At 43.0% G+C, this 12461-nt stretch overlaps 1 protein-coding gene across 3 annotated transcripts in view; it reads right to left on the reverse strand.

Annotated features, from left to right (window-relative positions):
- Window positions 1–11985, reverse strand: part of ELOVL5 (ELOVL fatty acid elongase 5) — an 88571-nt gene extending 76586 nt beyond the window's left edge. Inside the window, exon 1 of one of the 3 annotated variants that reach the window (XM_074237207.1) lies at window positions 11653–11985. The gene's annotated coding sequence lies outside the window, so the exon portion shown is untranslated. Of the gene's footprint in view, window positions 1–10952; window positions 11030–11478 lie in introns of those variants that run through there. The other 2 variants (XM_074237205.1, XM_074237206.1) reach the window with 2 other exon arrangements.
- Between the last annotated feature and the right edge of the window lie 476 nt (window positions 11986–12461).

Genomic DNA, 12461 nt, shown 5'->3' on the forward strand with positions numbered 1-12461 from the left:
TTGTCTCTCTAGCATGCATAGAGTGAAGGGCCTAAAGTCAGGAAGACTCATCTTCATCAATTAAATTTGACCTCCAAAACTGTGTGACTCATGTTCCTCATCTGTAAAATAAGCTGGGGAAGGAAACTGCAAACCAATCCATAATTTTTGTCAAGAACTCCAATCTCCTCCCTTCCCCTCCTATTTTACCAGGGTCATGAAGAGTTAGACACAAGTTTAAGTGAATGAACAATATACCATTATCTGAATGTGTGTGTGTGTTTAATACATATAAGGAGCAGGCTAGTTTTGTCCTTTGAATTTTCAAAGTATACAAATGCTGCAAATGTGAATAGGTTTACCTAAAAAGCTTTTCCACAAAATTATCACTGATAATTCGAGCTCACCCTAAACAATCAGGGTTCTGAATGTTTCCTAAAAAACATTCAAAAACATTCAAAAGTCAGCATTATCAAAAAAGAATTGAAAAGTCTGTTTCTTATACAGATTCAACAAGGAAAAAGACAAGAAAGGATAAGAAAATAAATGTAAAATTCATAAAATATAAAGTTCTAAAGCCAAAAATTATACAGGAAGAACACTTATAAATGAAATAGCCTCCTTTCTGAGGTATAGGTAAGGGAGTTGCAGGAGCAATCAGAAAAGACTATAAATTTGCTTGTAGATACTTAAAACTACTTACATGGATATGTGTGATCTTCAATTAGAGGACTCCCTCCCACAAAAAGTGGACCCCCTCTCATCCTGTGCTACTCTCTCTCATTATCCAGGAATCCCTCCACTGAAAGACTTCCTCTTAGTATCTACAGTACATGATACCTCCTGCACCCCAATTATTTCTTGCTCAGTCAACATGACTGACCTCACCTGTAGACTAGGACCAGAGAGTCACTCTAAGACAAATTGGGCACAAAGCTTTTAAGGTAGGAAAAACCTACTTAAAAGGACATTATCACCATCAAATTTAGTACTTTACATTGGGAAAACACATATATGCTCATGATATCCTTAGAGTCTCAGGAACATTACCCAGAAGCATTATCCTGAGACTCAAGGATATTAAACAGTAAAAGCTGTGGTAGATCTGGAACTTGAACTGAGCTTTTCCACTTTTCTACTAGACTTTATTGCTTCTCTAGTAATTGCTTAGGTCTCAATGATAGGGATACACCTATCATAGAGAAAAGAACTTTCCTACCTTCACAGAACTTCCTAGATTATCACCACTTAAAAGATGTGGAGCAAAGCTGAGAAACCTTTTGTATGAAACTCAGATTTACAAAAAGCTGAGATTAGTTAAAAACACCAGGGAAGGCAGTTTCTAAAAATTTTCCTTCAAAAGTTAAAGTAATTTCTTCTTTAGTAATACAGACCAATGCAAAGAGTGCTAAAGATAGGATCAGAGGTATACTACCCATAGGAATAGCATACCAGACAGCTATCGCACCCCTTAGGGACACAAATGAATAATTACTGAATTTGGTATCCTGAGAACTACTCCTTGGGGAAGGAGAATTTCATAACAATCACTTCACAGGAATAATTCCTGGCACTGTACAGTGGGAAGGAACACCAGATCTAGAGTCAGAAGGTTTTGAATACCAGCTGTGCTACTTAAAAGCTGTCTTCTTGGATGAATCATTTTTACTATTCTGAACCTCAGTTTCCCTACCTGTAATATCAGGGCACTACACTAAATGATCAATAAGGTTCCCTTATTAATCTATAATCCTATGACAATAACAGAAAATAATGACCAGTTTTTTTTTACAGGATAGGGAAGATGAGGGCAAAGGCAAGGGAGGGGAAATGCCAATTCATGAAGGTAGGGAGAAAGCAATTGATACTATACTAGAATGGGTAGGTGGAGTTTAATTCCATAGCTAAGAGCCTTAACTACAGCTCTATTTTAGGAAAACTTATTTTCTCCATTAGGCTCAATGCATCACTCTTTTGGGTTTTTTTTTGTTTTTTGAGGTTTTTTGGGGGTTTTTTCCTGCAAGGCAAATGGGGTTAAGTGGCTTGCCCAAGGCCACACAGCTAGGTAATTATTAAGTGTCTGAGACCGGATTTGAACCCAGGTACTCCTGACTCCAGGGCCGGTGCTTTATCCACTACGCCACCTAGCTGCCCCTCAACGCATCACTCTTAAAGGAGACACTATCCCCCTGAATCTGTGTGGCCTTGGGTAAAGTCACTTAACCCTGTTTGCCTCAGTTTTCTCATCTGCAAAATGAGCTGGTGAAGGAAATGACAAACCTCTCCAATCTTTGCCAGAAAAACCTCAAAAGGAGTCATTTATTCAAACATGACTGAAAAATGATAAAATAGATCCTGTAAAACTCAGTCACTTAGGACTCTTGTCAAAAACCAACAGCACAGGTCCCTATTGGGCTTAATTCCATTCCTCTGTAGCAGCAGTGGCTCTACTTTTTAAAAGCCTCCAGCTTCAGTTCCACTAGAGGTGGCATGGAATTTCGTTGGCTATTTCATGTTTCTAAAAATGTACTAGTCAGATACTTTTTTGATACAAGGCCCATATAATTATAAAACAAATAGACACAAATCAACCAAAAAATGTTCCCACAGTGGGAACATGCCATAGTTCAGTAGGAGTTGAACAGCCTGGGAATAACATTTAGAGAGTAGTCAGGTGATGTGTTCTACTATGAAAAGGAAACTTAATTAGGTCAGACCTTTTTCATTTTCATGTACAATATATACTTCTTGGAGACAAAAAATTTCCCCTTAAAAAAAAGTCTGGTAGTATCAGCCTGCTACTATTATTACTATTTCCAGCAATAAGTTTCTTTTTATTTGTTTTATTTTTTTTTATTAAATTTGCTTTGAATCTAGATGACTAGGATAAATCAATGAAAAACAAATATATTCTCTGAAAGTTATTAAACAAAACACAAATATTTACAATAGTCCATGAAATTTTCCAATTTACTCTTCGTTAACAGAAAAAACGACTGTCTTACCTATCTTATTTACTAATCTAGAACCTACAGGTAATAACTTATTTTCTGTTCCAAATAAACAGCCTTGAGGCAAGACGCTCTAGAAAAGGATGATACTACAGAATGTAACACCAGATGCTGTGAAGCATTCAGACATCCTCCATAACAACTGTGCCTTCCCCTTGAAATGCCAAAGGCTGAAACTACCAGTATACTAGTGGGCAATTTACAGCCAAAAATTAAATGCTATTGTAGGGTGGAAGCTGGAAAAACCAGGCCTTACAATATAATATCCTCTACTTTTCAGTATTCTACCAGGAGAGCTGGTGATTCTACTTCTGGAAATGAGAGATGAGAGGGTCTTTAAGCTATTTCCCTGCATGTAAGTTCAAATCTTAATGTGGTGATACAAGCTGAGTGAACAAGGCAAGAACTGTTATGGGCATCTGGGTTGAGGATGGAACACTGCCTTTTGCTCAGTTTGTCACAATGTGGACATGAACAAAGGCTCAAATGTGTCTTTTCTCTGTTGTACTTACTGATTTTAGCAAAAAATAGAATTAACTCAAATGTGTCTTTTCTCTGTTGTGCTTATTGATTTAAGCAAAAAATAGAATTAGCCATTCTATTGTGAATTTCAACATATCAGAAGAGCCAGAGATCAAGCAATTGGTATCCATGTTTGACCTGACCCAGATGCCAAGGTACCTTTGTCCATAATCAGAAGTGAACCTGGTGGGCAGTTAGTTTGTTGATCACCACTTTTAAGTGTGAGCCCATACTCCCAGGGACTAACGATGTGTAAAGAAGAGTGACCCTTTCCTTTGCAGGTTTTCAGGGATATTTCTGTACTCCTGTCTTTGCTATACCTTCTAGGCAATCATTCCTTTGTAAAAGTTAATTAATATTAACTGATACTGAGGAGTGATCAACTCACCAAACTGATATTGGCAGGATAATAATCAAATGATACCAAGGGAACAAACTGAATGGACACTTGTGTGTGACAGCATTAGAAAACTATTCTCAAAACATAGCAAGCAATTTGACAAGACCCTTTGCTCTACAAAAACATAAATTCTTATGATTACTTTATCATCTTAGCCACTGGACTAAAAGGAAGTCAAGACAGTTTAAACTTTGAAGACATTACTTCAATTCAATTAACATTTATCCAGCCCTAATGTGTTCAAAGCACTGAGTACTAAGAAAGAAAACAAAGCCAAGAACTGAGGCTTTGTGGGATTCTCCCAAATCAACATTATGGATCTACAGAAAAAATTTAACTATGATTTTAAAGATGATAATGACAGAGAAGAAAAAAGTCAGAATAAAGGCAACAGACACATGTTGGACAACTAGGGGATTGGAGAAAAGATTTAATATCTCCTGAGATTTAATCTTACATTTCCAACATGCTAGTCATTCATCTAGGTATCTAATTCAGCAACTCATTCACCAAATTCAAAATTAGTGTCATCTCCATGTCGTACTTCCACTAACCCAACCAGAGCTTTCTGATGTCTGTGTATGATAATGGCCCCAACATAATCTTCTTAGGTTCAAAATCTTGATATTCTCATCTCTTTTACTCTTACATCCAATCAGCTATCAAAATTTGTAGATTATTTTTTTCACAATATCTTTGTTATCTCTGTAATATTCCATTCTCTGTATCTCAATCCCAGATCAAGGCTGTCATTGTCATGGCCAGGACTCCTACAATAGATAGCTCATCATCCACAACACACCACCTACCGGTGAACCCCAAGGCTTTGTTCCTCCCCCCCTTTTTGTCTTCTCTTTCTTAATAATCATCAGTTCATTTAGTGTTAATTCATTATTTTCTCTATGCTAAGGACCTTAGACCTATATTTCTGGTCCCAGCTGCAACCATGGCTTACTGGGCCATTCTGCACCAGACGTCCTAACAACATTTACATAAAAAAAACCTAGCATTTATATACCACTTTGAGGGTTACAAAGAATGCCGCCATCTACTTGATCTCACAACATTTTGAGATAAGTAGTTATTATCCTCAATCTTAAAAAGGAGGAAACTGAAGCTGACCTAGGATTGCTCAGGGTCACACAGCTAAGTTGTGTCTGAGGCAGAATACTATTAAGCATTCCTTATACCAAGACCACCATATCAAATTCAACTCTTCAAAACAACTCGTATCTTTCTTCCCTAATCCACCCCTCCTTCTGAACTTCCCTATTTCTATTAAGGGCACTACTACCTTTCTGGGTAGTATGGCACAGTGGATAGGCTTAGAAAAGGAAGATGCATCTTCATGAGCTCAAATCTGAAATCAGACATTACTAGCTTGTTTACTTACTCACTTAACCCTGATAGTCTCAGTTCTTCACCAGTAAAATGATCCAGAGAAGAAAAAGGCAAGCCTTTATTTTTGCCAAGAGTTCTAATGAGACAAGGCTGAAACGACTCAACAACATTAACAAAAACTCATCTCTCAAGGGATTACCCTTGAATTTGAAATCTCAATGTCCTGAATCCTCCCCCCCTCCAACATCCAGTTAATTGCCATATCTTGTCATTTCTAGCTCCATTTCTTCTGTTCCCTTCTCTCTGCTCATGGAGCAACTACTTTCAGGGCCTCATCACCCTTTACCTATTTCCATTAGAACAGACTCCTCACCTCAAATCTCTCCATCATACAATCCACCCTTTACAAAATGTACATCTATGTTCTTCCCCCAATTAATTCGTTAACACTTAGTTATTTATTAAGCACCTATTTTGTTTCAAGCACTATGCTGGGGTTAAGAACATGAAAAAGCTGACTGTCCTCAAGGAGCTAACAATTTAATGGGAGTTAAAACAACATGCAAAAAAAAATTGGAAAGGGGAAGGAGGGAAGAGGAAGATGACCAGTACAGGGGCAAGGCAGAGAAGCCAAAGCAACCAAAGTGAGTACCAATGAGTGTAAGGTGAGGTGCCATCAGAGGAAATGCCAGACCTGTTCCCTTCTTATGTAGTAAGGGTTTGTGATTCTGCTCTTGTGGTTCTACTCTGGGATGCCCTGTTTCTCCCGAATTCCCCTGAAATCTTCTATATAAGATAACTTCTTCATTCCCTAGCTGCTCTCTAGGTCTCCCCATGACTCCCAATCACTTCCACTCTTTTGGCCTAAGCTACTCTATGTTCAGGATATCTGACCAAGAGAGACTTAAGGGTCCTAAAGGAGGACTTTTTTTTTTTCAAGATCACAGATTCAGAGGTAGAAGGAACTTTAGAGACTGAGACCAAGCCTCCTCATTCCACATACATGGAAACCAAAGCACAGAGTTTAAGTAACACGCAAAGGATCCCAAGACCACTAAGTGGTCCAAGTTGGGTTTGAACTTGGGATCTTCAAACTCTGAGCCCACAGATCTCTCTACTGCACCAGCTGCTCCCCAGTGCCTCACCAGTAAGGAGATGTTAATAAATGCTTGTTGAGTGGTAGTTCCTCCACTATCTCTCCATTCCCCATCCCCCAATTTATTTAACACTCACTGTATAAGTAAACTTCCCAAAAAGCCATTCAATGGTCAAGTCAATCTCCTGCTCAAAAACTTTCAATGGCTTTCAAATAAAGGACAACTGCATTAGTGCTTTGTCACTTCTCCCCTTTACTTAACCTAAACTCAACCAGACTAATCTTTCCTGACATACTAGGTGCTTCTTTTCCTCCAATTCCTCCCTCAGCCTAGTTAAAATGCTATCATCTTTTCAATGAAGAATTATTATTAAAAGTAATGATAATATTCACTTTAAAGTTTTTCAAAGCCCTCTCCTGATCTCTCTACTTAAAAAAACAACTTTCCATTGAACTCCCATAGTCCCTGGTCTTAACCTCTCCTACTAAAATGTTGATTTTCTACCCTTGTGTTAATTTTGTTTATTGTCTCTTCATTTAGAAAACAAGTGCTTTGAGGGCGAGATCTGTCACATATTTATCTGACAGTCCCTTACATTTAGCTTAATACCTTAACACAAGAAGAAAAATTTTGCAGAATAAATCTCTAGATGACAAGATATAAAACCAGTCATACATGAAAAAATCCCAGGCCTATAGAAATCAAATCTTCCTGAGACATTCTTATAAAAATAATAAATTAAGCATATATAAAAGTATATATATATATATGTGTGTGTTGAATAACAGACCAAAGATCACATTTAGACTTTATGTAAGACAGCTATAGAGAAATGTAGTCTAAATCAAACCACAAAGTAATCAAATAAAAAAATTAAAAAATTTACTATAATTAATAGTTCAATAATACCCTCTTTATTTGTCACAGTATAAGTTTATAAAAACCTACTTCTGAGGAGAGGAATGATAAGTTTTTGACACAAAACCTAAAGAAAATCACAGGGGAAAAAATAAGTGGAAACTCCTCTAAGAGATTATATATATTGTGAATAATATAAATGAATTTATAGACATGTTGATTTATATTTGTATTTTTTAAAAAAAGCAAAAAAAGAATTTTCATTTTATTTAGAAAAAATAAGACATATATGAAGGTATTTTGAGGAAGATAGAGAAGGAAAATGGGTAAGCCTACACAAAGGATGTTCCCAACATAGGAAGTTATATTTTAAAAAGAACAAAGTCAAACAGAGGGAATTGGAAATTAAGGCAAAAACTTCAAGTTGGGAGGGATGAATTATTTTTTACATAGAACGATAAATCAGGATTCAAAAAAGATTTTGCTAGGCTGGAATGACAGGCTGAATATAAGATGAAATTTAATGCATAAATGTAAAGTCTTACACCTGGGGTTCTAAAGAAAATCAATTTCACAAGTACAAGGTGGCTATGGAGAAGTTATAGTTTTAGTGGACTGCAAAGTCAATGATTCATTTTTTAAAGATATGAAATCAGTAACACCTGGCACATAACACTTACTGGACTGTTAAAGCCGAAAAGACTAAAGCAACTTTAAGTTACAATGAGAGGTGCTGTTCTGAGATACTGGCCCAACTATATCTGGAATTTGGTGTGCTTAGGTCTAGACACCAGTTTAGATAGGATGCTGTCAAGTTGGAGAATGTTTAATAGAGCACAAGCAGGATGGTTCAGAAAATGGAAATTATGACAAGATGATGAATTGAAGGAAATGAAGAGAAAAGATTCAAGGAGAACATGTAGTTGAGTCATTTTTTAGTCATGCCCAAAACTCTGTGACCCCAATTGGAATTTTCTTGGCAAAGATACTGAAGCCATTTGCCATTTCCTTCTCCTGGTTATTATGCTGATGAGTAAACTGAGAAACAGGATTAAGTGACTTGTTCAGGGACACACAGCTAGTATTTGAGGTTAGAGTTAAACTCAGGTCTTCCTGATTCCTTGGATTACTTGCTCTATCCTCTGTACCCCCATGATAGGTTTGTACTGAAACATTTAAAGAGCTGTCATCATAGAAAAGGGCTTAAACATAGTTTGCCTGGCATCAGATAACAGAACAAGGTGCATTGGATGGAAGCTTCAAGGAGGGATATTTTTATTTGATTTAAAAAGAATAATGTACAGTTCATATTTAACATTTTAAGGTATGAAAAAGTGATTTCCTTATCACAACCCCATGGGGAATGAATATATAATTACTCCCATTCTATAGCAAAGTGAGGCTGAGTTTAAAGTACTTTTCTCATGCTCGTATGGGGAAATAGAATTCGAACCCAAGTTTTCATGTCTACAAGTCAAAACCTCTTAATAGAACTATCCCAAAGTACAATGAGCTCCCTGTAGAGGCAGTCAATTCACTCAAGGACTTAAAGGAAAGCCCAGTGATTTCATCTTGGAGAGAGACTGATTCTGGTACTGTGGTCACTCTGGTAGGGGATATGTTTTCAGTAGCCAACAAAGACTAGGTAGGCAAGAGAAAGATAATTTGATAGGTGAAGTCTTATGTAAAAGATGCACTGCACCTAAGAAGTACAAGGTCAAAATAGTAAAGTTTTAACTACCCTCAGTACCATAGCAAGTTGCAATGTAGAGAAATGAAAAAAAAATCACTATTTTCAGCAGTCTGATTCAGGTTAGTAGACAAAAGGGGGGGGGGGTATGATGAGAGAAAACAGTGGCCTGAACAAACACCACAGAGACCCCAGAGAGAGCAAGGAGGATGAAAACCACAGTATCAGTCAGTCTTGGTTAGAGGGGCTTAAGAGAAAACTGATCCAATCCCTTCGTTTTATCTAAGAAAATGATAGAGCCAGTGAAGTGACTAGTATCAGGGTACAGTTGGTGGTATAGTTGGAACTAGAGATTGAAGTTTTCTACAAACACCAAGAGGCAAGTATAAAGATAGGTCTTTTTATAACCTTATCTGCCAAAGTGGATTCATAGAGGTGAGGAAATCCAAATTAAGCTAGCTCCTTTACTCTGGATCATGAACCTCCCAGGGAAGTTCTGGAAAAAAGCCAAGTTCATATAATTCTCCTCCTCTAACTCCTATTTCCAAAATTAAGTATCTTGGGGGTTTTATTTTTATGAAGATGGAAAGTGGGGAGAAAAAGTCTGTGAAGTCACTATAGGTATAGATTTTGCAGTTTTCAGTAATTTTAGCATATTTTTTGATTTTTCCATCTTCAGGCAAAAGACAAAAGTTCTTAAATTACTTATCAATAACCGCTGACCAGAATTTTCATGTAGACAGAGGACCAAAAAGCAAACAAAAGGAAGCAGAGGCAAAAGGAAGGAAGAGGCAAACACCTAGGTTATGGAGAGGAAGTTAGTCACACCCCGAAGCAGGCATTTTCACGGTGGTGCTTCTCTGGAGAACCAGATTAAGTGTCTGATAAACTCATTTTTTTAGGTTCACTCGGGGCCAGGCAGAACGACTCTAATTGCTTTTTGACATAACAACCTTACAAATGACTTCTTTAACCACCGAATCCCCTCTTTAAAGTCTTTTCTGGAAGCTATCTCCAGTCCCTCGGGCCGTCTCCCTGTGTTCCGAGGGTCCCGCTGGTTCCCCTCCTCTCCCGACTCCCTTCCCCAAGGCTATGAGCTGCGTGCAGCGCCACTCGGGACTGTGGTACCCAGAGCGGGGCACGAGAATCCGGCCGTGGCCTGACCAGGGCAGCGTCCGACTGGCCTTTTCCCTCCCTCCCGGCAGCTCCTATACCCTCTTGGGGGGGGGGGGGGTTGTTTGTGTGTTGGCTTCTCTGTCCCAGGGGTGACTCGCTGAGCTAAGCTCCCAGGTCTTTTAAAGGGTGCTCCGGGTGAGATGCAGCTTCTCCTGGGCAACACCCAGGGTCAAGTCGGCAGTTGCGCCTTCACCTCGGTTAACGGAACAAAGCGCGCACCGCGGAGGGCCGGGGCCGGGCGGCGGGGCTGCGGCGGCCCTGCGGCACTGCTCCGAGGGAAGCCCCGGCGGCCGCGGCCTCCGCGCCCTCCCACCGGCTCCTAGGCCCGGCCCGGCCCGGCTCCCTCACAAGTCAAGGGGCGAATCCTCCCTCTCACAGTACAAGTCCCGCCTAAGAGATCCAATGGGGGGGGGGGGCGAGAAGGAAAAGGGGGTTTGCGCGAGCCTCACCAAGTGCAAGGCGCCCCCTCCCCGCGAGCCCCCACACCGTCCCGCACTCAAGTTTCTGAGGCCCTTCCTCCGCGCCCCTCGCGGCGGTCTGCTCCAGACACACGCGCACACACAGACACACACACATAACAGACAAACGTACACAGACACACACACACATACAAACGTACAGACACGTACAGACACACGCACACACACACACACGCCGCCTCTTTCGCGGGCTGATGCGGGGGAGCCGGGGCCGGCGGGGCCGCTCCCCCGGGGCCAGGGCTCATCCTTCTCGCCGCTCATCACAAAGCCGCGGCGGTTCCGTTTGCCTAGACCGGAGCGGGCTTCCCAGCCGGGGCCCGGGGAGGGCGGCGCACCCCGCAACCAGCCCCTCCGTGCCCTGCCCCCAAGCTCCACTTGGCCCGAGGACCCAACGCTCGCCTCTTTCCCGGCCGCGGAGCACGAACGGGCTCGAGCTGTTGGCTCCTTTCTTCCTTTTTTGTCTCCAGCCTCCGACCCTGCTCCAAAGCAGCGCCCTCCACCCCAACGGAAGCCGCGGCGGCTCCCGACCTCCCCCGACCGCCCCGCGGCGAAGCCATGCACCCCCGGCGGCCGCGGAGCCCGCACACCGCGCGGCGCCTGCTAGGCGCGGGGAGCCCGCCGAGGGCTCGCCACTAGCTGAACAGGTGCGATGGGCATCGGCGTTCCGGGCGAGACCGGGGGCAATGCAGCGAAGGGCGGGGAGGGCGGCTCCACAGCCCGCGCCCGGGCCCGGCCGCGGCTCCACCCCCGAGGCGGCGGCCGGGGCCACATGCGGCTCCTCCAGCCGCAGGGCGGACGCGGCCCGGCCGCTCTCGGCGCACGAGCCGCCGCCGGGCTCGGTCCTGCCCCTCGCTGCCTGCCTGGCTCCCCCCGGCCGCGGCAGGGCGCAGGTCCGGGACCGAGCTTCCCGGAGCTGGAAGCTTACCTGAGACCGGGAGGCGGCGGCTTTGCGAGAGCAGCGACAGCTAGGGCAGCGGCCGAGGCTGGAGCGGGCAGCCGGCTCCGAGGCTGGCACGCTAGAGCCCGGGAGGCCGTGGGAGGGAGGGACGAGGCCGGGAGCAACCGCGGGGATGAGCCGGGGAGGCAGGCGGCTACCTACAATCAAGCGTGGGCTGATGGTGACGTCACAATGGCGAGATGGACGAATGGGAAGGCGAAGGATGAATCAACTTCTATGATGTCATGTGTCACTGAGGGCCAATCCTGAGACAATAGAACTTTCGTGATTGTAAATTTGAGAATCCCAAGCAGTCGAGCCGGGGGGAGGGGTGGTCCGCTCTGGTTCACGTGTCTACCATCAGTTTGAGCCGTTTTCTGCCCAATAAGCCTGCGTGAAAACGAGAGTCTGCGCAGTAGCAGCAATGAAGTTCCCGCGGCCCTGAACTCTTTCAGAGGGTCTGAATCCCCAAGAATGCGGGATTGCGTTCCGAGTCCAGCCAGAAGCCGCCCTTGCACTGAGCATGCCCGGCGGGAGGGCAGCCCCACCCCCACCCCCGCCCCCGCGCCCGGCAGCGCCCCGCTACTTCGGGCTTTGAATGAACCTGGAGTCGGCCGAAGCCAAAGGGCTTTTTAATCGCAAAACAAGGACGTCCAGGGAAAGCGCAAACGCACTCAGAAAACGCTGTCTGCCGTTGCCCTGACACTATTGTCGGAGGGGATTTTTTGGCAGACGTTCCTATGTTGGGATGCCTGGGATGCTGGGAGAAGGGTCGCCCTTCTGAGGGGGAATTGGGCCCAGGGTATCTTCTGCTACCACTTGAGTAAATCTCAGCTTCCATCACTTACGGAATTCCGGCTTGCTCTTCTCCATCATCACCTTTCTTTAGAGGTGTCAAAGCCTTTAGAGTTATTTCTCATGTTTCTTTTTAGTTGGGAAGAAAATTAGATTTGGAATCAGAAGACTCGGCT

This window comes from Macrotis lagotis, chromosome 5 (assembly GCF_037893015.1).
Source record: "Macrotis lagotis isolate mMagLag1 chromosome 5, bilby.v1.9.chrom.fasta, whole genome shotgun sequence".
Classification (NCBI taxonomy): domain Eukaryota; kingdom Metazoa; phylum Chordata; class Mammalia; order Peramelemorphia; family Peramelidae; genus Macrotis; species Macrotis lagotis.